We start from the raw sequence: 26572 nt of genomic DNA on the forward strand, positions 1-26572 counted from the left end.
CTTGAAGGTCAGACTTGATCTTTAAAGGTTCACTGAATTAGTTAATTTTTCCTGAAGCTTACTAATGGGTCAATATATAAAACACACTTCATCATAAGACAGTCTGACGGTGTAGGTTAGTATTAATAAATAATAGTAATTACAGTAGCAGCGATACTTTCCGGAGGTGGCATTATTTAATACAGAAAAATAAAATCTTTTTGGGTCCCATGATTCTGGACTTAAATGAGATCCACTGTCGAATACTTGTGTGATTTTTCCAAAGTAGTTGAGCTCTTTAATATGACTTAATTCTCTCCCAATTATGAATTATTTTTTTTAAGTTGAAAATAAAATAAAGAACTACATAGCATAGATTCCAAACAAACATCAATTTTTATTTCTTGAGATCTCTATACTTTTACCAAGAAAATTTCATTACATTAACTATTTCATACATTGTCTGCCAATTAAATATTTCCATGGTAATGGATCAATTGATCCTATATTTATGAAACAAGAATGGGAAACACAATTAAAGACTAAAACTAAGTACACAAACATACTAAAAAGTTTGTGACTTAAATTTAATAATATGTGCTGTGGGTATTATTGACAGAGCCTTAGTGTGTCCATATCCACCTCTCTTTAATGGTGATAGTACTACCTCAGAGAAAACAATTTAATAAGCTGTTTTCAGTCTGGAAAAAATGGAATGAAACCTCAAAGACGGTTTCTAAGAAGCTGTAAAGGTCAATGCAATAGCAAACAGAGAACACCTAGCTATTGCGCACAAAATTGCCCTTTAGAAACAAAGAATATAGCCAATTAAATTGCTGCTGGATGTCAACTAACCTTGCATATGGTGACATCAACAATTGGATCTGAGTAACTTGAAAAGAAGGACTACAATTTTCTCCTGGGTTGATTTCAATGGTAGAAAATACAAAGGCATATTTTAGGGTATCAGTTTGTCTTTATTGATTTTATATTTCTCATGTCTAGATATTTGATTTCCTTATGCTGTGAATTTTTTAGTGCAAAGCCTTTCGTTCTCTGTTGTCTAAGTTGGTACCCTTGCTAGACGTTGTTTTGTTAAGAGTATATAGGAAGACTCATAATTTTTGTTTCTCCCATTCTCTGAATATTATACCGAAAGTGGTTAACACACCAGACACAACCTAATTTGATGCCTCCCAAGTGACACATCAAGCTGTATCCTTTGTAACAATTCATTATTATAAGATAAAATCAAAGCATATATCAGTGAGAAGAGAATATTGTCAGTTGATTTTTCTTCCTTTTATGCCATGATATTTGCTGAATAGGACATTTTGTGGTAAATATTTTACTTAATATGTGTGTTAATAAAAACAAACAAACAAGCAAACAAAAATATTGTACCTAATAGTAGGTACACAAAAATCTTGAAAAACAAACTCCAAAATATATCTGCCAATAAATATTGGTTAAATTGAATTGACCAATGTATTTCTTAACCAGTTCACTCACCCATTAAGGAATCCTATGAACCCCCCCACCCCCCGCCCCAACATCCTTTCCTGAGAATGTCCTAACAGATTTTCACAGAATATTTTGCAAATAATTTCAGGGGAGATACAGATTGTCTGTGGGTCTAGATACCCAAATTAACTTTAAAGCATTAAAAAAAAAAAAGTTTAAAGAATTCATACAAAGTCATAACAATGTCTGCTCTTTAATAAATTAGATGTTAGACATATGACAAAGCATCACTACAGATTATTTCCAGTTTCTAATTTGATTGTGTTAGAGGAACAGGATAAGTCCTTTTGCAAAATCTGTAAAACCTTAACTGGACTGCTAAGACATTGAACTATCTAGCAAAATAAGTTTAACTTCTTATTTCTTTTTTCTCCATTAAAATGTCTGCTCTTTCTCCATGACCTTTACTCTGTAAATATGGTCTAGTGGACATTGACATCCAATTATTTTATTACTTAAGTCAGGTGCTTCCTTAGGCTCACTGTTAATGATATGTTCCATTTTGTGGTGCTCTACTGAAAAAAGAGGCAAACTGATAGAGAAACTGTACAATTAAAAGGCGTTGTTTGACATTGTTTGCTTTAGTAATATTTCAGATCTATTTCATAATTGTTTTATAGTTACCACTGGCATGATTATGAATTATATTTATAAAATGGTGAGTATAGGCTTAAATAGGACTCAAGTTTAATTTTTATTTAACACTAAACAGAGAACTAATAATACTTGAATAGCTATCATGCCAGGTACTAAAACACAAAAAAAGCTCATAAAATTTAACTTAATCTTCACAAAAAAACGTGGGTTAGTGTTATCTCAGGTAAAGAGACTAAGGTTTGGAGAAGATTAATTAATATATCCATCTTTCATAAAACTAGAAAGTGGCAGAGCCAGGACTGGAACTCAGGTTACACCATGTAGTTACCTAGACCACATTGCTAATCACAAAAATACCCTGCCCCCTTCCTGTCGTCCCCCCTTCCCCCCTCTCCCCGCCCCTCTGTCTGAGTTTGGCACTTTAAGCACTTCTATTTTAACACTTTTGCTAAATCCCATGAGTCATTCATTACTGGGTGTCTCTAGTGTCTTTTAAGACACAGGATGAGAAATCTTGGGATTTGGGGGCTTTCATCATAGTGTTCTATATCCACAGAACTGAGAAGGAAAGGCTCATTGCAGAAAGAGAGGCATTCCTGAAGGGTCAGGACCTAGAACAGGAAGAAGCTTGGAAGTGGGGGATGTGGGGGATGTGGGTGCTAGGTATTGACACCCACTGAAATCACAACCTAGGTTTTACTTTGTTTTCCAACCCCACTGCTAAATGCTTTACTTTAATTTTTTTCCCCTTAATCCCTTTTTTCAGCTTCACTTCTTTTATGTCACAAGTGAGGATCTTGTTTTTTGCTGTCCTGTCACAGTATTTTGCCCTGCATTCCTCCACTTTTATTTATTTTTTCCATTTTGACCTTAAGGATTAGTTTTGAAGCTGTCACAGAAGAAATCAAATATGTCCTACAAATCTATTTTGATAAAATGTGTTTTCAAGGTCCCCACCGTCCAAAGGCCTGCATAGAACAAAACGTTCTTCCTGAGACTTATAGAGTTTGAATGCATAAAGTTTCTTAACAGCCACATACATCAGGCCGAGATGTCTTTTACAGAAAGTGGCATTTCCAACGACCTTATCAGATAATTAAAGCCCTCTTCCTCTCTCAGACCTCCGCAGGGCTTTTTTGGTCTTTTTTTTTTTTTTTTTTTTTGGTATGGTTGTCATTTGTCTCTCTGGCCTTTGTCTCTCTTCCTCTCACCAGGTGAAGCAGGGGCCTTTCTTTTCTTGCAGAATGGTGTTCTCTTCTAGGACTGCCTTGTTCTTGCTGCTTGCAGGACAGGGGATTCTATAGCCCACTCTGGCTGATGAATGCTTCTCTGTCTGCTCTTCCCTTTCATGTCTTTCTCATCATGTCAGTTCTTTTCGGAGGCCTGGGACACTGTCTGATTAGTGAACATTCTCTGATCTTCTCCAGCATCAACAGAATTCTGACATGTTCTAATTCTTAACCAACTGTATGCTTCAGGAAGCTCATATTCAACTTCTATGCTTGTCATTTCATCTTGTTTGTTTTTACCAGACCCTGATTTGTAAGGAGACTTCTCACTTTGTAAGAAGTGGAGAGAGATATGGTCTGTGAGATTTAAGATCAGATGTCAGATTATTTCTGGCTTTGAATCATAATTCCAATAAGTACTTGTTAGCTATGTGAATTGGATGATGTTTAAACTTTTGAACCTCTGTTTCTTACATCTGTAAAATGAAGATAATAATAGTATCTACCTCCCAGAGCTGTGAGAATTAAATGACCGAAGATATGGAAAACACATTTTAGCTCAAATAGGTTTGTAAAAACTGCCCTGTTTTTCCAAGTATGAGTTTTACCATGCACTGAGGACTTTCATATCTTTTGTCATAGTTATGAGTTAAACTAACCCTGTGCATTTGATAAATTAAGAATTCTTATTTTTATTGCAAAAAAAAAAAAAAAAAAGGGAAGCAGGCTCAGGAAATAAGGTAACTTGTTTATAATCCTATAGCCAATGCCACCTATTATGTGATAAGCTAGAACTAAAACCTGTTTTTTTTTTTGTTTACCAGTTTAATGTTTTAAACACCGTAAGTTTCCTTTTTAGACCAACTTTAGCAGTCAACCTTCTTTTGTCTTTGTCAGTCTCCATCATCTGTTCTAGACCTTCTCAGGATACTATGCACATAGTAGTTAGTTATCAATATATATTTCCAAATAAGATGAATTGAATGTTTAAAGGAAGAAATGTTCCCACTATGTTTTAAAATGCATTGCTAATTATATTTCAGATAATATGGCAACATTTCATCTCAATAGTATTTATTAACTGTCTTCTTAACCTAAGCATAAGCTATGGCATGTGAAGGATAAAAGAGGAAAACAACAGATAAGCTTATCTTATTTTAGCATGGGCTAAAATGCTCTCAGAGATTCGGCGTCTTCCTTTCTTCTATATTTGTTGTCTGATTTATCTTACCTTATGCTTTATTGTTTGAAAATTAAATTATTTCTGTCCCCTATATATGCCATGTACTTTTTGTTCACGTTGTTCCCTTTTCCAGTAATGCTCATCTTGTGGAAGTAACCATATGTTCAATCCTAAGGTACTCAAAGAGAGAGGATGTGTTTATTCACCTCTGGACTTCAATGTCCAGTGTATAGTTTAGTGGGCCCTCAGTAATTTAATTGTACCACAATCATTTATTCACTAGTGCATATTCACCAGAGGACTGTGCTATAACTCTTTCTATACGTCCTTTTATAATCTTCACAGCAGCCATACCACTGATGCAGTATCAAGCCCATTTGACAGATGAGGTGACAGACTCAAAGTGTTGTTTAGTTTGCCCAAATTGACGTAGACTACTAGGGACAGAGCTAGGAATGGGATTCGTTACTCACTTAATTTTATATGAGACTAGATAGGGACCACGTCTTAATATCATTCACTTTGCCTTGAGCATTCAGCTGCTGATATGTGTTGCTGAGTATGATCTATGTAACATGTGTACATATATTCATTATGTTGGTGATGCCCACAATATAAGTGCAAATATGAGGATATGCCAAGATTATCACAATGGCTCTATGCAATAACCAGTTTCTTTAATTTCTGTTTAAGAGCAAAGCATATTGACATCATGCTATTTTTTCTGATTTTTGTGTTACTTGTCAACAGTCTTCAAGATGTAATAACGATTACAGAATGTTGTATACATTTCCTTCTATGGGAAATATCTGTCATGTGCTATTAAAAGCTGCTATACCCATTTCAATTCTTGTAGTCTTATATATGGTTAGGGAGACCTCAAACCCTAGGGATTCTGCTGAAGAGCTCAGCTTTGTTACTATTTGCTTGAAAATTTATTAAGAAAGCTCAAGGTTTCCAATCAAAAACATAAAAAGAACACACGAGTGACTATACCAAGCTATTGAAAGTCACAGACACTACCAGTTTCTTGAATCTGAAGCTACCTTTGGACTGGCCAAGCTAGGTCAGTGGTCTAATTTATGAGAATTCAGCATTAAAAAAAAAAAAAAAATCTCATCCCTAATGGGAGCTGCTAGGCCAGTTACTGGGAATGTGGGCAGAATGGCTAGAATGAAGAAGTTGGAATAACAATAATAATATTATAATAATGCTTTGTGTTTTTATAGACTACCCATAGTATAATCTACAAAGGGGAAGGGCAGGGAGGTAGTAAAAAGTGATACGTTTTGGAAATTGATAGAATTGGGTTTTAAGCCTGGCAATTTCATGTCTTACCTCTGTGTCTCTGGACAATTTCTTTAATCATGTCTTATCTAAGTTTATTTACTTGTAAATCACAACTAAGCACCGTCTAGTGTTATTGTAATGATTAGAGATAATATATATGACTAGCCTAATACAGTAAAGGTGTTCGATAAATATTTGTAACTGATGTTACTCTCTTTAGTATTATTATAGCTCCTATTATGAAGGGGTTCCATATTTAGGTGAAATAATTAATTCTACTACCTGAATGGAAGATTTCTATGATTTATGACAGCAATGTGCATATGTGTCCTATACATTTATGTGGGAGCTATTATCTGTATACATGTAGTCCCTCAATTTGAAATTTTTATTAGTACATATTCAAAAAAATACTTATATGACTCTACTTTAAACCTTTTTTTTTAAATCTAACATCAAGTACTTATTTTTTTAATTTTTATTTTTTTTTTAAATTTATTGGGGTGACAATTGTTAGTAAAATTACATAGATTTCAGGTGTAAAATTCTGTATTACATCATCTATAAATCCCATTGTGTGTTCACCACCCAGAGTCAGTTCTCCTTCCATCACCATATATTTGATCCCCCTTACCCTCATCTCCCACCCCCCAACCCCCTTAACCTCTGGTAACCACTAAACTATTGTCTGTGTCTGTGAGTTTCTGTTTCTCATTTGTTTGTCTTGTTCTTTTGTTGTTTATGGTTTATATACCACATATCAGTGTAATCACATGCTTCTCTGTTTTCTCTGTCTGACTTATTTTGCTCAGCATTACACTCTCAAGATCCATCCATGTTGTCACAAATGTTCCTATATCATCTTTTCTTACCGCCGAATAGTATTCCATTGTGTATATATACCACAACTTCTTTATCCATTCATCTATCGAAGGACATTTTGGTTGTTTCCATGTCTTGGCCACCGTAAACAAAGTTGCAATGAACATTGGAGCACACGTGTCTTTATGTATAAATGTTTTCAGATTTTTTGGGTAGACACCCAGGAGTGGGATTGCTGGGTCATACGGTAATTCTATTCGTAATTTTTTGAGGAACCTCCACACTGCCTTCCATAATGGCTGCACCAGTCTGCATTCCCACCAACAGTGTATGAGGGTTCCTTTTTCTCCACAGCCTCTCCAACACTTGTTACTATTTGTCTTGTTGTTCATAGCCAGTCTGACTGGGGTGAGGCGATATCTCATTGTGTTTTTTTATTTGCATTTCTCTGATGATTAGTGATGTTAAGCATTTTTTCATAAGTCTACTTGCCATTTGTATGTCCTCTTTGGAGAAATGTCTCTCCAGGTCCTCTGCCCATTTTTCAATTGGGTTGTTTGTTTCTTTGTTGTTGAGTTTCATGAGTTCCTTGTATATTTTGGATATTAGCCCCTTATGGGAGGCACTGTTTGCAAAAATCTTCTCCCATTCAGTTGGTTGCCTCTTTATTTTGTCGATGGTTTCTTTTGCTGTGCAGAAGCTTTCAAGCACTTATTTTTAATGACAACATCCTAAGTGCATTGATTACCTTGCAAATAAAATTCATCAGATTTGTTTTACAAATGAACAAATAAGACAAACAAACAAATACTCATAGACACAGACAACAGTATGGTGGGGGGAAGAAGAGAGTAAAGGGACTCAAATATATGGTGACAAAAGGAGACTTGACTTTGTGTGGTAAACACACAATGCAATATACAGATGAAGTATTATAGAATTGTATGCTTGAAACTGATATAATATCATTAACCAATGTCACCCCAATAAATTTAATAACATTTTAAAAAAGAAATTATATATATGTGAAAAATAACTCATTACAGACGATATGAGTCTTTTCTTAAAAATTGTGTAAAAGGATCAAAACTACTCCATCTATTCATGTTAAACTCATGAAGAAGAAAAAAAAAGAAACAGAATGACATTTACTTTAAAGATTTAAAATAATTAAAGAATAAAAGTTTAAAAGATTATACATCAAAGATGATCTTGAAATGTGTACTAAGAAGAAATTGAAATAGATGTACTATTCTAGATCGCTGAATATTGGTTAGCAGTCAAATTTAAACTCAGAAAAGTGTAATTATGGTCTATTTACGAGAATACAAATGAAATTGGATTTCCTCTGGGGAAATTAACTTATAATTGTCTGACCAAATTTGTTTTGCTAGGGTTAAGACCGGACATCTTATTTTCTTTCTGGTGCAATGTGCAGAATCTTGACATTAAGCCACTCCTGAGAATGGATGTTGACATTTATGAAAATCACAAAACCAGTTTGATTCAGCAATCTCTTGTTAAAATATTTCCAAGACTGAAAATACATAATATAAGTAAATGAGTGAAGAAGTAATGCCTTGTATTCTAATAAATATTATTGACAAGGGTAATGGTTGCTAGCAGAAATCAAACAGATTAGAAAAGAAAATAAAGATAAAGTCAGTGTAGTCTTAAGACCAAAGCAAGAGTTCAGGATCTAGAACTTATTTTTAACTAACTTTGATTAATCACCTTGATCAAATCATCTAAATCTCTACACCTCATCATTTCTTTTGGCCAGCTGGATTTAATGGCAATATATACTAATAAATAATCTTAACCTATGGTATTGCAACCTAAAAATTTAGTGCACATTCAGCAATATGAGTCTCAAAGAAAAGCTATTTCTATGACAGAAAATATGTTTTTGACTCAACAATTTTTGTGTGCCCATTATTTGTCAGGTATTGGATTAAGCACAGGAATGAAAACAAGGGTAAAGCACCACAGTGCCCTTTGGGAAGAATCCCCAAACTAAAGCATGAAATGCTTTAAATAGGAAGCCAACCTGCTTAATTCCAATCTCTTGTTAAGTGGAAATTTTCAATTTTATGAATAAGGCACCATTTACCTTTTTATTATCTAATACAAATGTCTGTAAATTAATAATGTAAACTTTATTAAACCTATAAAAAGATACAGATTTTAAGGTATCTGGAAGTACCCATTATAAACAATCAAAATCCCAACACATAGATCACATTATAAGATGTAAGTATTCGGAATCACAGTTTGGAAAAGGACTTTGTTGTTAAATAAGTTAAATACTCTCCTTTTATAGGAACTGATACCCATAGATATTGTATATTCTTTCTGAGGATGCAGAATTTGTTAGCGATAAAAAAGAATCTAGGCTTCTTGCCTTTCAGTTCATTGATTACATTATTTATTATATAATCTTAACTCTTGAAATATTCTGGAAGAACTTTATGAAGCCAGGTTAAATTTCAGATTGAACCAGAGGGAAGAAATTTAAGATATGCCATAATTCAAGCTAACCCTAGACCATTTTAGGTTCTTTATATACTCATGTTTGTATCGGTGATTTATTGTTTGTATTATCTATTTTCTTACATATTTGCTCCTGGTAACCAGATTCCAAATAAGGAATTCCTGATGCAATCAGGAGGAAGTCTAATTTTCATAACTAGACATTACAAGGCTATTTGCTTATTACAAGACCTATTATTACCTTTCTTGCCTCATCTCTTTATCAATGTCTTCTTCAAACTATTCACACCAAACATCAAGGACCATTTGCAGCTGCTGTCAAGGTCTACCATCTATAATGTGGTCAGTGGACTCTGACTGTCCACTGGCTTATAATGATCTTTACATCCTCTTTGTCTGGATAATTCTTTAAACTTGAGTTTAGATATTGCTTCTGACAGAGAAACTTTGCCTGGATAGCCCTGCCCCAGTAAAAGTTTTCCTTTTTTATGTGCTTTCATCACACCCTGTATATCTCCATCATACTATGTTTTGCATAGTAGTGCAGTTGCCTGCTTGTTATCTCTTTTACCTACTTGATGGTACCTTCCTGTGCCGTGTTTACTATTCTACCTTGAGCAATTGATTTAGCACATAGTGATAACAAAAAAGTAATTATTTATTTATATTATATAAAGAATTAAGATGTCAGTCAGTATTGCATATATAAGAACTATTATTATATTTGGGAGGTTATTCTTTTTCTGGTATCATCCATATAAAGTATGAGTTAGTGCTATTAGGTTGGTGCAAAAGTAATTGCTATTTTTGCCATTGTTTTTAACCTTTTAAACTGCAATAACTTTTGCACCAATCTGATACATGTCATTGAAACATATTTTCAATGAAAAAAATCAAGAGAGATGTCTAAAAATATAGAGAGACGTATCAAAAGAATCAAGACATATTTAAAACATGAAGAGGGATATAGACATATAAAGAATCAAGAAATATATCTGATATTGTTTCATGGGAGAAGTTTTGGAAAATCTCCAGATCATCTGAAAAACTGCATTTACATTCACGGTTAGAATGTACATTTTTATTTGGATTCAATATTTGTCTGACAGCACTTTGACAGAAAAAGGGTAGAAAAGGAAGTACAACCCACATATTCATTATTTCTGCTTCTTTCATAAAATTATTTATACTATGGATCACTAAGAAATTTTGGAGATGAAAGCTATCTTAGCATCACTGTACTCAACTCAATCAATTAACAAAGTAGAAAACTAGGTTAAATTAGTCTCACAAGATTAGACAGCTGGTTTGTGGAAGACAAGAACTGGAAGCTAAGTCTCTTGTCTCCCACTCTAGGGCTTTGCATATCCCACCACATAGAACAACAGCAAATAATAGGCATATTTTTAGTGTCTTAGTTCTTGCAAATCTGTTTACCTGTGTGGAAGGATCTTGATTTTTATAGTAAATGTGGGAAAAAAAAATGTAACTGTAGGTATTTGCTCTTACAGATTGAAAAACATCTCGGAAAATGAATATAGTTTTTCTTTGGGAGCCAAGGTTAAGAAAAGCAGTGTTAGGAATACTGTACTTTCTGACTTTTATTTAGTATTAGGGTTATTGTAAGCAGTATTGATATTCATTTATTCAAATAATTACAATACACCAAAATCATATATTGCGAACAGAATAGGTCTGCAATTTCTTAACCTAGAATGTAATTTTCCCTAAGATCTATTGATTCTAATGTCTGAATAAACCCCACCCAAAACAAAACAAAACAAAACAAAACATAATCTGAGTATGTCAAGGGTCATCTCTGTCTTTGGAAGACTATTGGCAAATGGATTAAGAGAGAGGAAATGTGAGGAATATTTCGAGGATCAATTAAATGCAAATCCTTGTCTTAGGTGCTTTCATATACATTATTTCATTTCAGTCCTTACACTAACCCTTCCAGGGATGCTTTCTTAGCAATTCCATTTTAGAGATTAAACATTTAGTGGCTTAGGAAGATGACATGGGATAGATCAGGAATTTAAATTCAATTATTTTAGCTATCTATCAGTCCCATGCTCACACAGACTTTTTCCGCAGTACTTGCGAATGCAAGAAGTTGGCAGCTTTCCTATCTAAACAGTAACTCAGGTTCAAATGGGGCAATGTGCGGACCTCAGATATTGTCAACAGAAATGACACAGAAAGTCCACTGCTGACAAGAAAGATAATCGTTAACATCAGTGAAGACAGCTAAATTCAGCTGGTTTCAAAATTTCCTTATCTGAACAGTGATTGAGATCAGAAAAAGCCCACTTTTAGTATAGCTTTGTTGGAACGCATTAATATTGAGTCCTTCTCAAATCCTGGGCCAGCAGCCATAGATTAACAAATGTGAACAAGGATAGAGAATGAATCAATAAAGTTGTCTGATAAATGGCAGATCCAGGGGATGGCAGAGGAGACAGACAAGCTGGAGGGGGAAAAAAAAAAGAAAGGAACTAGAGAAAAGGGAAATCAAGTGACAGAATAATCTTATGTGAAAGAAAAGGAAATGCGAAGTAGGTGTATTTGAGGAACGAAATAACAATTATTAATCTATAAAGAGAAAGCATGGTTTTGCTCACACAAAGCATTGCTGTGAACAGATTCTTTATGGAACCAACATGTCCCTCTGAGAATTCCAGCAATACTGGGCATCTAATTGGGCACCTCATCACCCCAAGTATGCAGTGGAGTTTGAATTGAGATGGTCAGTTTGTAAATGGTGTGGGGAAAGAAAAGAGGAGATTTATATAGGTATGTCTCAGAGTTTCAATTCAAATCAGTCTATAAAATTTGAAAAAGGAAAGGTTATGATATTGAATGATCCATGTTTACTATGGAAAAGGAGAGAGAGAGGCGTTTGGGGGAGAGTGGATTGACATAAAAAGCAATGGAGAAAAAAAATTGAGATAATAAGAATGGTACTAGTTTCCATTCAACAGTTCTTTAGGTTACTTATTTCTATTTCAGTTTCCTTACCTGTAAATTGTCGTAATAATTTTATGCTAATTTTATTTCTTCTATTTTTCAGAATTAAGCACTCTCAAACTAAGTAGGTGATATATACAAAACCAAAAGACATTTATGTGTCATTTACTTTTTATTCCTTATAGTCTGTGGAGTAGATAAACCAGATATGAAATAAAAACTGAAATACAAAAAATACCTATATGATATACAGAAATTAATGTGTTGAACTAGTGGAGGGAAAGTTTACCTTTGTGCAAATAAAGCAACAAGTGATTCATGCAGCAAACATCAGCTGAATGGATATTAACAGCTGGAGAAATAAAGAGGAAAGCATTCTTTGTGTGAACAGAGGCACAGAGATGAGGAATACTGAGGAAGTATAGACACAGCTAGTGATTCTCGGTCAGGTGACAGTGTAGTAAACACACACAAGGGGAAATGAGATTGAAAAATTGGGTTACTGATTGATTAAAGAGGGAGATGAATAACAGGCTGGAGTATTTAGACTTCACTGTGTAGACAGAAGGGAGACTTTGCAGACTTTGAAGCAAATGTGTCAGTTAAGCAGAACTGTGCTTTAAGAAAAATTGTAAACAGTCATATATATGATAATTTAGAGATTGCAGTGTGGATGGAACATTTAAAGAATAGTTATCCATTCATAGATATTTGCTGAGCCTGGGGGAAAATTATGTTTTTCTTTAATATTTTAAAGTATTTTTCCAAATAATTTTATGAAGAACCTGAAAAAATAAATAAGACCAACGAAACCCATTGCTTCCACCTATATTTTTCCACTCTGAATTGTTTTCTCCTAAAATTTCTAAATTAATAGTTAATGCAAAAATGGAATAAAACTAAAACAAACAAAAACTTTGACAGTAAAGGTATTTCCAAATGTGACTTTATTTATATTAGGAAGACATTAGATTTGGCAGATTAAGTAATCTAATAAATGGGCAATAAGAGGTGAGCCAATAATGAAATCCAACTCTGGTTTCTAATTATATCTGAGTGGAAATCATAGTGTTCTTACATTGACAGTTTGTGTGCAATGATTCTTATAACCCTTCAGTCCCTTCTTATTTCTTCCAAGATATTGAAACTACCTGAACTGGTCTTTGTGCTTCAATGTCTATCCCATTTCTAATCCTTCCTCCACTCTCTCCCAAAGGGGCCATTTCCGTTGCATGCAACTTCCGTATTTCCCCTGCCTTCCTCTCCAATCAAAATAATGTCCTCCCTTACTTATAGAGTTTAAGGAAGCTAATATTTATCAGGGATTTACAATATTAATTTGGAAATGATGATGCCAAAGAGTATTCATCTAGGAAAAGGCAGATCCAGAATCACAACACAGTTGGGACAATTCAAAGTGTGATCATTCTATACTACACGCATAAATTGCTATTACCTATAGCAAATGAGGCAAGTTTTTTATTTTTATTTATTTATTTATTTATTTATAAACTTTTTTTATTTTAAGTGTGTTTTTCCAGGACCTATCAGCTCTGAGTCAAGTAGTTGTTTCAGTCTAGTTGTGGAGGGCGCAGCTCACAGTGACCCACGCAGGGATTAAACTGGCAATCTTAAGATCACCACGCTCTAACCAACTAAGCTAACCAGCTGCCCCAGAGGCAAGTTTTTAAAAAGCAAAACCTAGACTCATATATGTCTGCCAATCTTTTCTTTTGTGTTATGTTAACTGTAGCATTTTAACATGTTTTAGGGACATACATATGGCCTTTTGTATATCTGAAAATGTCTAAGTATGGATTGTTAAAACTGGAAAAAATAAACATTGTGATTACAGGTAATTAATGCATTATGATACCTAAAAAGAATTGGATTAACATAAACTTTAGGTAATAATTCCTTAAAAATTGGGATTAAAAATTTTTATCAGAGAATTAAAACACATTTGTAGAGTTTTCAAAGTAAATTATCTGCATATAATAATATAAGAAAAATAATTAAAATATATACATATTTGAAGAGATAAAATTATGATTTTCAGATAGTATTTATCTAATAAAACAAGAGAATCTACTAAAGTTATTAACACTTTTAAATGAGCTTAATAACCAATTAGAAAACAGTAAAAATATTTTCAGGCACTCTCAATAACAACAGAAAAATATTTCAAAACTAACAAGGAAATGTGGAAACTCACATGAAGAAGACAAATTTTAAAACTTTTTGAAATTCACTAAAAAACATAAATAAGAAGAATGAGTCTTACAAAGGTATTATTGATCCTCAAAAAATGTACATACAATTCTAAACCACCTATTTTAGATTATATGTATTTGGGAAGATTTATATATTTTAAAGATACTCAATGAGTATGGGCTACCATACCAGATATTTAAAAAGATATATAAAATCCAAAACACCACAGACTCCTGCAAAAAAATACAGATAAATATGTAGGTTTTAATTTAGTATATCGTAAAGATAGCATTTTGAATCTATGACAAAAATGATAATTTAAACAACAATTGGTGGTGAGACAAAAAGCCTTATAACAATTTAATTTTAGAAAATAATCGTAAATATGAGCAAAGATTTAGTAATCACAAAGTTAATTGCAGCACTCTTTGGGAAAGTGAAAGCACACTGAAACGTCTAAAAAAAGACTAGTTAAATAAATGATATTCCTATAGTATAAAATTATATATTATTAAAAATAATGCAATTAAAATATACAAAATATATAGCAATATGTAAATATATCCATGATATGCTTAGTTTGGGAAAAAAACAAAATTATATCTAACATATGATTTCACTTATAATTTGTATTATTTATGATACATGACTAAAAGAATCAAACCAATACTTAACTGCTATTATTTCTATATAATGGGAGCATGTAGACAATATTTAATTTTTATGGTTATTTTTGTATTTCTATTTATTTTCTAAATTATATTTTTAATAATTAATTTATGCTATTTGCTTTACTTCTTACATATCCTCACTATCCAATACAGTCCATCACACACACACTGCAGAACATTCATAAGGGTTGAAAGGCACAATCCCTGGAGAAACTTGGCTTTTTGGTAAGGATTTTCAAGGAATGTTCTTCTTCTTCTTTTTTTTTTCCTCCTAGCTCTTCATTTTTTATTCTCTCTTCCCTTCAGACACTGTTTCCCTAGAGCTTTGAGAAAATTGCATTTTTTTCCCTGCAAAGTGCCCTTTAGAGAAGAGTGAATTTATAGGGCCCCTGTGTATGCGTCGGTATCTGTGTACTTCAGCCCCTAACAGTCTGAAACAATATTTACCTGCTACTAGAGTCTCCTTCCATTTCAAGCCTTGAGTGAATAAAATTCAAGATTGGCCATGTTGAAGAAATTTCTTTTCTACTTGGCTTTGGGATGGGGATGATAATTTTTTTTTTTTTCCTTCAGGATGATCTATATATTAGGGATTAACAGGGTGCCAAGGACCTTTGTGTAAAGGCTATTCTACCTGAGATGCCAGTCATCCTGCCCATCATATTATGCAGTCCCTTTTTCTTGGTCCAGTATCTTGCTTGACTTATGTTCAAGCCTTGAGGCCCAACCTCCTTAGGCCAGAGACTTTGACCCCACTGGCAGTTTTTGTTTGTTTGTATTTTCCTTTTCCTGCTTTTTCTCCCCTAAGAATTCCTTATGACTACAACTAAGTTCAATATCTCCAGCGTAACTCATACCCATATCAGAGTATTTGTTCTCTCATTCAACAACATATACTGAACGTCACTTTTGTGTTTAGCTCTGAACAATCTCCATTTTACAGATTGGGAAAGTGAGGCACAAAGTGATTAAGTACCTTCCTGAAAAGGTCATACATCTAGGAAGTGGTGGAATCAGATTTGAATCTCAGTAATCAGAGACCAGAGCTCTTTATTCTGCCTCAACTTTGTTCAGAGCTGTGTAATAAAGGCCACCTACTATGGAAAATTATAGCACCAATCAAATTGAATTCTATTCTTGACATTAATGGGAAAATTTAGAGGTTTTTAAAAAAATTTTTTTAAGTTCAATTTTTTTATGCTGTAATGTGGGAGACAATATAAATTTCATGAAAATTTAAATGGTTTATAAATCATGCCTAAAATTCAAATTACATTGCTTTTCGATCAAAAGATTATTGGGCAATTCACTTTACCACTGAAAATCTATCATTTATAAGTGAGAATATCAAATAGAAGCAATGACTTTTCTTATGCATTAATTTTTATTTAATACTTCTCATTTCATATTTTAGAAGACAGTAAGAATAAAACATTGACTTTACCTGGAACATTTTATTTTTGAATGAAGGGCTAAAATGGAGGGATGGATAAAAATTTAATTTTTTCCAACTTTGAAATGTCTCCCATTTGGAGTATTTAACACTCATGTTCATATTCCTTTGACTTTAAAAATATTTTAGCAGAGATTTATTTACTAAGGCTAGAGTAGACTTTGCAAGAATAATTTAAATGGATGAATGCAGGACTAACATCACCTCTGAATATAACATACATTCTCAGAAGAATGCCTTCTGGAAACCTTGGAAAAACACATTTCTTCAAGTGAAACATTTAATGTGCCTAGTTGAAGAAACATGGATTTAAAATAAGTAATGTAGTGTTGGAGACATCCAGAAGAGTGATGCTTAGCAATTCAGAAGGACGGGAGGACAGGCAGATAAAGACAATTGGCAGCTGGAAGAGGTGGGTTTGAGTATGGACACTTCCACTTGTTGGCTGTGTGACTTTTCTAAACCTCGATTTTTTTTAATCAGTAATGAGGTTCTGTCTGACACAGATTAGACAGTCAAAGATTTCTGAAAGGTTAATTAGACCAACATAAATTGGAAAAACTATGTGTCTAGAATTTTCCATATCTATGAACCACGGCCTTTGTTATTACTACTTGAGAGCATCTCCCATATATAATTCATCTAGGAATCTTGATAGATGTTAAAATAAACAGATGATTTACCTTAGGATTTTTTCTCTTTTCTTGTACAGTTTTCAAATAAAATACTTGAAAATTATTTAATTGGGAGTGCTAATATTGAAGCCAAGTATGTGTTTACCGATTTGTTTTGAACCATATTTGACCTACCTTTCTTCTATTTATATGTAAAATTGAGTTAGACACTAAGAGGTTTGAAGTGGTTACTTGTTAAGGTTGAGAAATGCAAGGGAAAAAAAGAGTTAAAAGAGATTCTCTTTTTGTCAGTCATGACCTTTTGCTGCCTGATTTAGTCTGAGAGCTTTCCAGCTGGAGTGCCTGCTCCACACTCAAGAGGCATCTATATAAAGCCATTTATTTCTGAAATGCACTTGCATCCTTTCATGTCTGGAGGGGAACCATCTCTCCTTTGGCCCCAGTGAGTGTGATTTAACTCTTTTTGGATAGCTCTCTAGTTAACCTCAGTGGAATACTACAAGAAGCAATATTGAGGCTCTAACTCAATAGAATATTTTCACAGCCTTCTTCAAAAACATTGCCCCCGGGCAGAATATCATTAGCCTTTTGCTCTGAAATGTTTTTAAATGTACTTAATATGTTACAGGTATTCAATAAATACATGTATTGCCTAATTGATCTTGTGTATTTTTTCATCGTTATTCTTTTCAGTGTTGCAGCTAGTAATAACTTCCACATAATGTATAATAACCTTTTGTTGACTCAAATAGAACCACATATATACTATGACCACTTGTATATGAGTTAGTCTGAAAGCACTAATGTAATAGAAAAATAGCTTCATTCCACATATACTTCCATTTAACACTGTTTATTGAGTCCCAACTCTGTGTCAAGATTTCTGTGAATCATTCAAGGAAAAATGAAATGAAATTATATGAAATGAAATAAAATAATAAAATGAAAGGAAATGAAATGAAATAAGACATGATCTCAGCGCAAGATGATCATAGTCTAGATGAGAGAAGAACGAAGCAAACCCACATAATGATTATGTAGTAAGCACCATACAGTAATGTTAATAAACTGTATATCAAGAGGTAAATATCTCTTTGGCTGTAGTTGGGGAAAAATTGAAAGAGTAGATGGTATTTGGAAAATTGTCTGCTGGAGTAAAGTAGACCTACCTGTTAGGTTAGTAACAAGAAGTACCAGGCATTTGATTATAAAAGAAGTTGATATATTGAGAAAATAGTTTATAAGTGTTATTGGGCTGAATCTAGGGTTAAGATATTAAGGGGAAGAGACTTAGATTAGGAACATTATGGCATGACTATGAACACCTCCAATTATTAACTAAGGTGTGTGTGTGTGTGTGTGTCTTTTAAGGGGGAGATACCAACATATGATAATTATTAGTTATAGAAAAGATGATTCTGAATGAGGAGGGAATAGCAGTAAGGAGAGAATTTGGAAGGCAATGATAATTTTCTAGGTGCAATATCATAAAGGTCTAACTGAAAATTTTAAATTAGTGGCAGTAAAAAATGTGACAAAAATAAACAAGCAAACCTTTTTCCCCCTTAAATAACCTTAAGCAGTGGTTCTCAAAATAGCAGTAACAGCATTAAATGTAGAGATCCTGAATCTGAAATCTGATGGACAAGGGAGGCAGCAATTCATGTTATAATAAGCCCTCCATATGATTCTAATGTATATCAAAGTTTGAGAACTACTGACTAAAACTTTGTAGTGAATTGTAATGGTTTCTTTTTCTGTGCTATGTAAATGTCCACTCACCATACATTTACTGACATAATTCATTGACTCTAAGATATTACTAACTCTAAGATCACTGCTCTGTTATGTATGATTTAAAAAATGCTTCCAATTAAACCAATTGACACCATAAATTTCAAGATGCATCCTAATTTCAGAAGTGCTAAAAAATAAAAATGCACAAGTTAGAAGTTATAACACATGTGTTAACTGCCACAAAATTATACCAAATAAAACAGGCAATGTTTCACAGATATATCAACATATATCTGTGCTCATTCTCTTCAAAATTTGAACCACAACTATATGAAATCTACATTCACTTCCATTTCCTTAATTTTGTTTTAAGCTTAGACCTCATGTTTCCACTCTTTTTCTTATTTTACTAGTAGGTTATCTGAATCTCAATTATTAGAATTCACATCTATTCTACCCCCACAGTGGGTAGTTTATGTGTCAGTATTTAGGTCTTGGTAATAATTAATTCCATTTTTCAGAATTGGGAAACTCTTTGGGGGGGAAAGTTTTCAACAAATCTGTTCTCCATTCCACCACCATCATGTTGCTCCAATTAGTACAGACACAATTGACATAAGATACAAAACACCTGTATTTCAGGAACTCCTACACAGTTTGTTAGTGATCTTCAGAGTGTTTGGGTAGGGAATGTCTGGGTCACACAAGATTTTGAAAGCACATCTGCCTCCTGAAAATTCTACTCTTACTCCTTTCCCTAGAGAAGAACACAATCAACCTACACCCATGTTTTCCCAGTTTCATCCATTAACATTTGAGTTTTCTTTATCTTTCACTTCCTCTGTCTCTTTTATATTCTTTCAGGTCACTCTCAGACCAGAAGAAGCCCAGACTGCTGAACTTGCTGTACTATATTTTCCTAAGGCCTAAGTTGTCTGAAAATGAATTGGGAAGTGCCTTCAGGCTGTAGTAGATGAATTTGGGAAGAATAGCCTGAAATACAATAACTGAGGAGAAATTAAAACCAAACTGTGAAGATAATCCAACTAGATAGTCAATCCTAAAGGACAGATAGAGTAGGAAACTAAATATTGAGGCATAGGGATGGAAAGAGAGAGAACCAAATTAGTTTAGGAATCTGAGGTAGTCCTGAGCCATGGAGGCATACTGCTGGCGATGGGACTAAAATACCAGCACTCTGATAAACTAAGAAACTTAAGATTGGAGTTTTAAACCCATTTTTAGCTGAAAGGTGACACTGAGCATATATATCTGATTTGTCTAGTTCACAAGCCTGATAGGCAGCTCCAATGAGGCTACTGGCCAGGACTTTTGCCCCACAGCCCAGCAGCAATGTCCTACATACAACTCTAGTGAGTGACATCATGTACTACTTTCTTGACGATAGCTAATTCATCACAGAGATAGGCAGTTAAGAGATATTTGAGAGTTGAGATGTTAAGAGAGTTAAGCGATGTTAAGAGAGTTCAGAGATTTTAGTTAGTCAAAAGCAAACTATACTATTTTCGTACATCTATATATAAAATAAGGTAGTTACTTATGTTCTCTGAGAATCGCTTTTATCCCCTAAAAGATGGGGATGGTGCTTCTCAAGATTTGTTTTTTGTTTTTAAACAACAAAACAAAACCTACAAAATGTAAATATGCTATAGAAATGTGAGATATAATCAATACTATTATCATCATTCAACAGTAATTAGATTAAAATTTTGCTTGGATTGAGTTAATTGAAAAAAAAAAACACAACACAAAACACACACATACACCCACCCACACACACAAAAAAATTGCCTCTGTTGCAGAGGCCACGTGGTGGTGACTTTAAGAGCACTTTTTCTATACAGCAGATCATCACTTAACATTTTTTGTGGGAAACGAGTAAACTCGTCATATCACCTCTAGTTGGAACCGGCAAAAATTTTGCAAAGTAAATAGAGACCTCTTTTTAAACTAAAACACTGAAAGTTTCATAGAAAAATATCAAATAGATCGAAAGATATGAATATTTTACGGAAAGTCTAATTTTGGCAAGAAAATGTCAAAAAAGCCCCGTTACGACGCAATTTGGCGGGAAAATGCCCGCATACAAAGTGTTAACATGCTCCATAGTTTCTTGGAGACTGTGACTTTAAGAAAAACAACGCATACTGAAACCAATTTTACTGTAGGCTAATATAAACAAGCGTTAAGTTCCTATAGCATATTTCTGGTCAGAAGAACATCACCAAACTTCTAAATAAAGACCCTAAACACTCCTAATATTAAACATTGAAATAATTGTGAGCTATACATACACTTAAGAAAGATAATGAAAACAAGGAAGGTTATTTTCCGCACCGCTGATTCCAATTTAGGGTCACGTGGGTGGCTGGAGTCAATCCCCAGCTGCATAGGTATGAGGCAGGAACCAATCCTGGCCAGGACGCTGCCATTGCATCTCCAGGCGTGCTCACAAACGCTCACTCAGACTGGAACACTGTACACACGCCAGTTCACCTCAGGTGTTAGTCTTTGGGATGCGGGAGGAAAGTAGAGCCCCCCCCCCCCGGGTGGGGGGGACAAAAACATGCAGACATGGGGAGAATGGGGCAAACTCCACATAGACAGGTGCCTCCAGTGAAAATCATTCTTTTTTTTTTTTTTTTTTTTTGTCTCATCACTGTAATAAGGGAATGGCATTGAAGGAAGCAACATTTTTCGAAGACCTGCTGTACTGATTTTGGAGTCGTCCTGCGTCTGCCATTTATTAACATTCTGAGCCTGGTAAGTCCATTAAGCTTACTCAAGTCCAATTCCTCATCTGTAAAATAGTAATAGTATTGGTATCTATGCAATATGGGGTTACTGAGGGTTAAATAAGGTAATAGCATGGTTACCTTTTAAAATATTGTTGTTAAAATCCTAAAGTTTCATCTAAAGCCATGCCTGTTGGAAACCACACATTTTGTGGAAAGAACACTATATAACATTTGGTGACTACCTGCTATACTTTAGCTAGAGTACTAGATTTTTAAAAATAATATATATTGTACTGCATACTCACAACAAATGTGCACATTGCCTATGAATATATCTGTTTTATGGATAAGCAAATCAAAGCACAGAGAGGGTAAGTCATAATGGTAGTAAAGCTTATAATTGGAAGAGAAAATAATGGAACACCAATCATTATGACTTCATTAATGCTTTTTCCACAATGTACCCCAATCTCTCAGGGACAGCGTAAAAAGAACTGGGTTTGTTAGTCAAAGATCTGCTACTATGATTACTTTTCATGGTTATATTAATGTATTTGTGTGAGCTTCATTCATACTCATTTAGCTCAACTTAGAAGTATTTCTAAAGAAAGAGAAAGCTTGGTGTTAGTATTGCTCATATTTACCGTGGAAGGAAGCCTTTTCCTACATTTGAATGGTAATTTTATTTCTGCCCTTAAAATGAGAAATAGGTTAACCTACTTACTTATTGCATTGCTTAAATCATCTTCTGGGATTTTGGCAGTTTAAAGCTTATAGGTCTTTTCTTGGCTATCTTCCTCTAAATATCTTAAGGGATCATGGATATTCTATGCACATTCAATCAAATATTTATTAAAGAATATATAACATGACTGTAAATTTACTTTAACATTTTTTTTCTAAGGAGTTCAGAACCCTATGGCTAAAATACCTCATTTATCTTCATATACAGTCCCAAAGGAAGAGTCTGGTAGTATTATCATCCCAGATTAAAAATAAATGGGCAACTATAAGTCAGTTGTTCAGTCAGTCAATCATCAAGATTGATGGGTTGGGTTTCCACTAATTGCAGGTAACTGTGCCAGAAGTAGTAGCTATGCTGTGTTCAGGGGACCAAAAGGTCAGAGCAAGATTTGTCCAGATAAAAACATGAAATGACTCACAAGTGCCTCAGTTCATGTTTCTCTGTTCATCTGCTTAGTTCCTGAGGTAGTAACTAAACAACAACGTAAGCCATTGTTTTCTCCATTTGAGATGCCATCGGCTATTGATTATTCTGTCTGACCACCTCATGCTTCAAGGCTCAGATGGGTCATTATTTTATCTAAAAGAACTTTCCTGATCCTTGAAAGAGTTAATCATGTCTGTGTCTAGAGTTGTGACAATTAGATGGATGGCTATATGAAAGGTCCGACAATTAAGTTCGAGAACTTTCCACCATGTAAATGCGTGCTGGACAGTTCGCAAACTTAATTGTTTGACCGGGTTATGTTGTATGTATCCAATACAGCATATTGAACAAATATGTTTTGTGTCCATCTTCTCTAGAAGGCCAAGAGCTTCTACGGGGCAGAAGCTGTGTTTTATTTCTTTCTGTATCCTCAACACAGATCACAACATTTGGCACAAAATAGGCATTTAAAATCGGTTTAGTGAATAACATAGGGAACTAGAGAACATATTTAAAATATGAGGATCAGACCATAAACTCATTGCCTTAGATTATTGTTGCCTGTAGTTTCTATTTTATCAGATTGATCAGTGGGTTGATTTTCCACTTCAAATGGTACCCTTCAAACGTTATTTCTGAGCCTCACTTTCACCTTTTACAAAAAGGGGACAGTGATACTTGTTTGTTCTTCATGAGATACCATGGGGAAGGGGAACAAATAAAGAAATAATAATATATATATATATATATATATATATATATATATATATATATATATATATATATGTTTCTGGGGCTGCCATAGCAAAGTACCACAGACTGGAGTCTTAACAGAAATTTATTTCCTCATAGTCTAGAGAACAGAATTCTAAGATCAAGGTGTCAGCAGAGTTGATTTCTTCAAAGACCCCTCTCCCTAGCTTTTAGATGACCATCATCTCCCTCTGTTACTCTTGTGGTCTTTTCTCTGTGCATGTCTGTGTCCTAATCTCTTCCTACAAAAATATCAATCATATTGGGTTAAGACCTACTCTGATGACCTCATTTTACCTTAATTACCTCCTGAAAGGCTCTATCTCCAAATAGAGGTTTGAACTTTAACCTATGAATTTGGTGGGGACACAATTCAGCCCATAACAGCTCATAACCAGCCCAATATGATGCCAGGCATGTAGCTGTTATTTTATGCATGGAAGTGTTATTACTATGACTCTTAGTCAAAGATTTCCAATAGATGAAGAATGGCTTTGATTCTTGTTAAATTGCCCCTTTGGTTTCTTGCTCAGCTTTCTTGGAAAGAAAAATAACATGTAAACAGGCAGAAGCCATTCAACATGAAGCGCAGAGCAGAGGGAGAAAGATGAAAAATCCTCCTAAAGTAAGGATACTCTGACCTCGCTTAGCAGATTTAGCAAGAACTTGTCATTACTGGAAAAATAGATGACCCAGATGAAGAAGGTGATGCTAAAAATGGTGGCAAATCTTTTAAGAAGAAAAATGAAAAGCATGTGGCGGTATAGTTGGCATTCAGGAGAAATGGCAGTGAGTCAGGATGCCAAGTATGAAAGTCATTAACAAGGGACATTTTCATGAAAACCTAGCAGTCAAATTTTGGTGGGAAGAATCATTAGCCATAGCCACATGTCAACCTTGTGATGAGCTTTGAAGCCATCTTTCACGTACTCATTTTTCCTTCAGTCTCTGCTATCCTTCTTTCTCTCTTCTCTCCATTTCTCTAGTCCTCCTTTGCTTTCTTCCACAAAAATGAATCCTTGTTATACAATAGGCATTGACAGCATACAGTGGTGTACACAGAAGTAAATAACATCCTCAAGGAGATTAAATATACAGATATATGTATTTAATTGTCATTATTTGAGGCTGTTCTATGAAGCCACCGAATTAACAAATACTGAACTAGGGAAAACACACACACATATGTACACACACACACTGCACACAGATTGCAATCTTAAATCCTAGAAACTACTCATTCTGGTAGGTACTATCTTCATAATTTTTCAAAAGAGTAAAGGAGGTTCAGATATCTTAACTAACTTGTCTGAGGCCATTCTACTAGCAGATGCCATAGATAACTGAAATTCAGACCCCATCTAGTTAGAGCTGGAGCTTCTTTACCTACACTGCACTTTTCCCTCCCATCTCCATTTTCTTGTTGTATAAATATATAAATGTAAATATAAATATATAATTGTTTTTATTGATTCAGTGGCAAAATTCTTTCAACAATACTAGAGACCCTAGTACTTGTGTACTAGAGAAGAGCTTACCAGCACACAGCAAGAGCCAGTACAAATTAACCTTGGGGACATGTGGGCCACAATACATGTGTATTGCACTGAGTAGGGAAAGAGTCCATATGCCAAAAAATGTCGTATGTAATGTTAGGAGAAAGTCCTACACTCTGTATAAGACTGTGTTGCAGTCTCACCTGAATCATCCATCTATACACTTGTATAATCACCCCATACCATTTAGAGCTCTATGCCCAGCTGAGGGTGATCAACTGGCTAATTATTCCTAGAAGTATAGCTGCTTGCTTGAAAAGGGGATTCTCTCTGATATAAATATCAGTTAGGAGTGCCTGTGGATGAAGCAAGAGGAATTAACAAAGAGTATTTCATCCACTCCTGTATCCATTGCTTTATTGGTGTCATTTAAATGGTAACCTTTGAGCAGAGTGCCGTTTAATAAGTGAGCCAATATTTTGAAGACATACAGATGGTTCACTGGTACATAATGAATGCAAAACAAGTAACTGAAGAGTTAGGTTCAAATTTCCTTGTAAATGGTATATATGTGTATCTATAAGTATCTATCTATAGTTATATCTAGATATAGATAGATGATAGATAACTAGGTGATAGATAGATAGATAGATTATATTTTCCTATCCAATGATTATGTACTTACCTTCATATTGTCAAAAGTAACATGGATGTTAAGAAAAATAACTGGTTTTGAATTTTGACTTGCTGGTTGTATGATATCTGACTTCAGATCTCTGAGCCTATCTCAACTGTAAAAGTGGAACCCCAGTGCCCACTTTAGCTGTAAGGAGCATGTGAAAATATATATTAGTTTAAACTGATTGCTATTTTAACTTTTTTTCAACAATGAAAATGCATCATTGTCACAAAGTGCAACACTTTATGTAGTGAAACTTAAGATGGCCATCCCTGGATTTAGATACATACACTTGAAGTCACAACATAAAATTCAACATGTTGAAGTTTTAGATCAGAAATAAACATATGTGCACTCGATTTTTTTAAATTACTAGACTTTATTTTTGGAGCAGGTCTAGGTTTATAGAAAATTGAAAAGAAAGCACAGCACCTCCCTACAGTTTTCTCTTATTATTAAAATCTCCCATAGTCATATTACATTTGTTATAATTAATGAATCAATATTGCTACATTACTATTAACTAAAGTCAATAGTTCCAACTAGAGTTCTGTCTTTGTGATATAGAAATATAGACTCTGTCTGCCTGTTGTTGGAATTTAAGTTGTTTGCATGGAATTGTCTGCCTCTCCTATGGCCAAATGAAATTGTGCTAAGGGATATGAGGCAAGCTCAAAGGATGTCTGCTTCATATAATGATTTCATTTTATCTTACAACAAAAACTTTATCTTTTACAAAACTATAAGAGAAATGGTCATCTATTAAGTGTATTACCTACCTTTTTCTCCTATGGAAACTAAGGTTTAGAAAGATTAAGTCACTCACCTAGAAGCCCAGGTATAACAAGTGGCAGAAATGGAATTACTATTTAAGTGTGCTGACTATTTGTCCAATATATTCCCCACACATCTCGGTT

At 34.1% G+C, this 26572-nt stretch overlaps 1 long non-coding RNA gene across 2 annotated transcripts in view; it reads left to right on the forward strand.

Annotated features, from left to right (window-relative positions):
• Nucleotides 1–26572, forward strand: part of LOC141572435 (uncharacterized) — a 1196122-nt gene that overhangs the window by 31637 nt on the left and 1137913 nt on the right. For both annotated transcript variants that reach the window (XR_012497796.1, XR_012497795.1), the window contains exon 2: nt 21488–21581. This is a non-coding gene — a long non-coding RNA (uncharacterized LOC141572435). The remainder of the gene's footprint in view (nt 1–21487; nt 21582–26572) is intronic.

This window comes from Rhinolophus sinicus, linkage group LG06 (assembly GCF_036562045.2).
Source record: "Rhinolophus sinicus isolate RSC01 linkage group LG06, ASM3656204v1, whole genome shotgun sequence".
In the NCBI taxonomy this organism is placed as follows: Eukaryota; Metazoa; Chordata; class Mammalia; order Chiroptera; family Rhinolophidae; genus Rhinolophus; species Rhinolophus sinicus.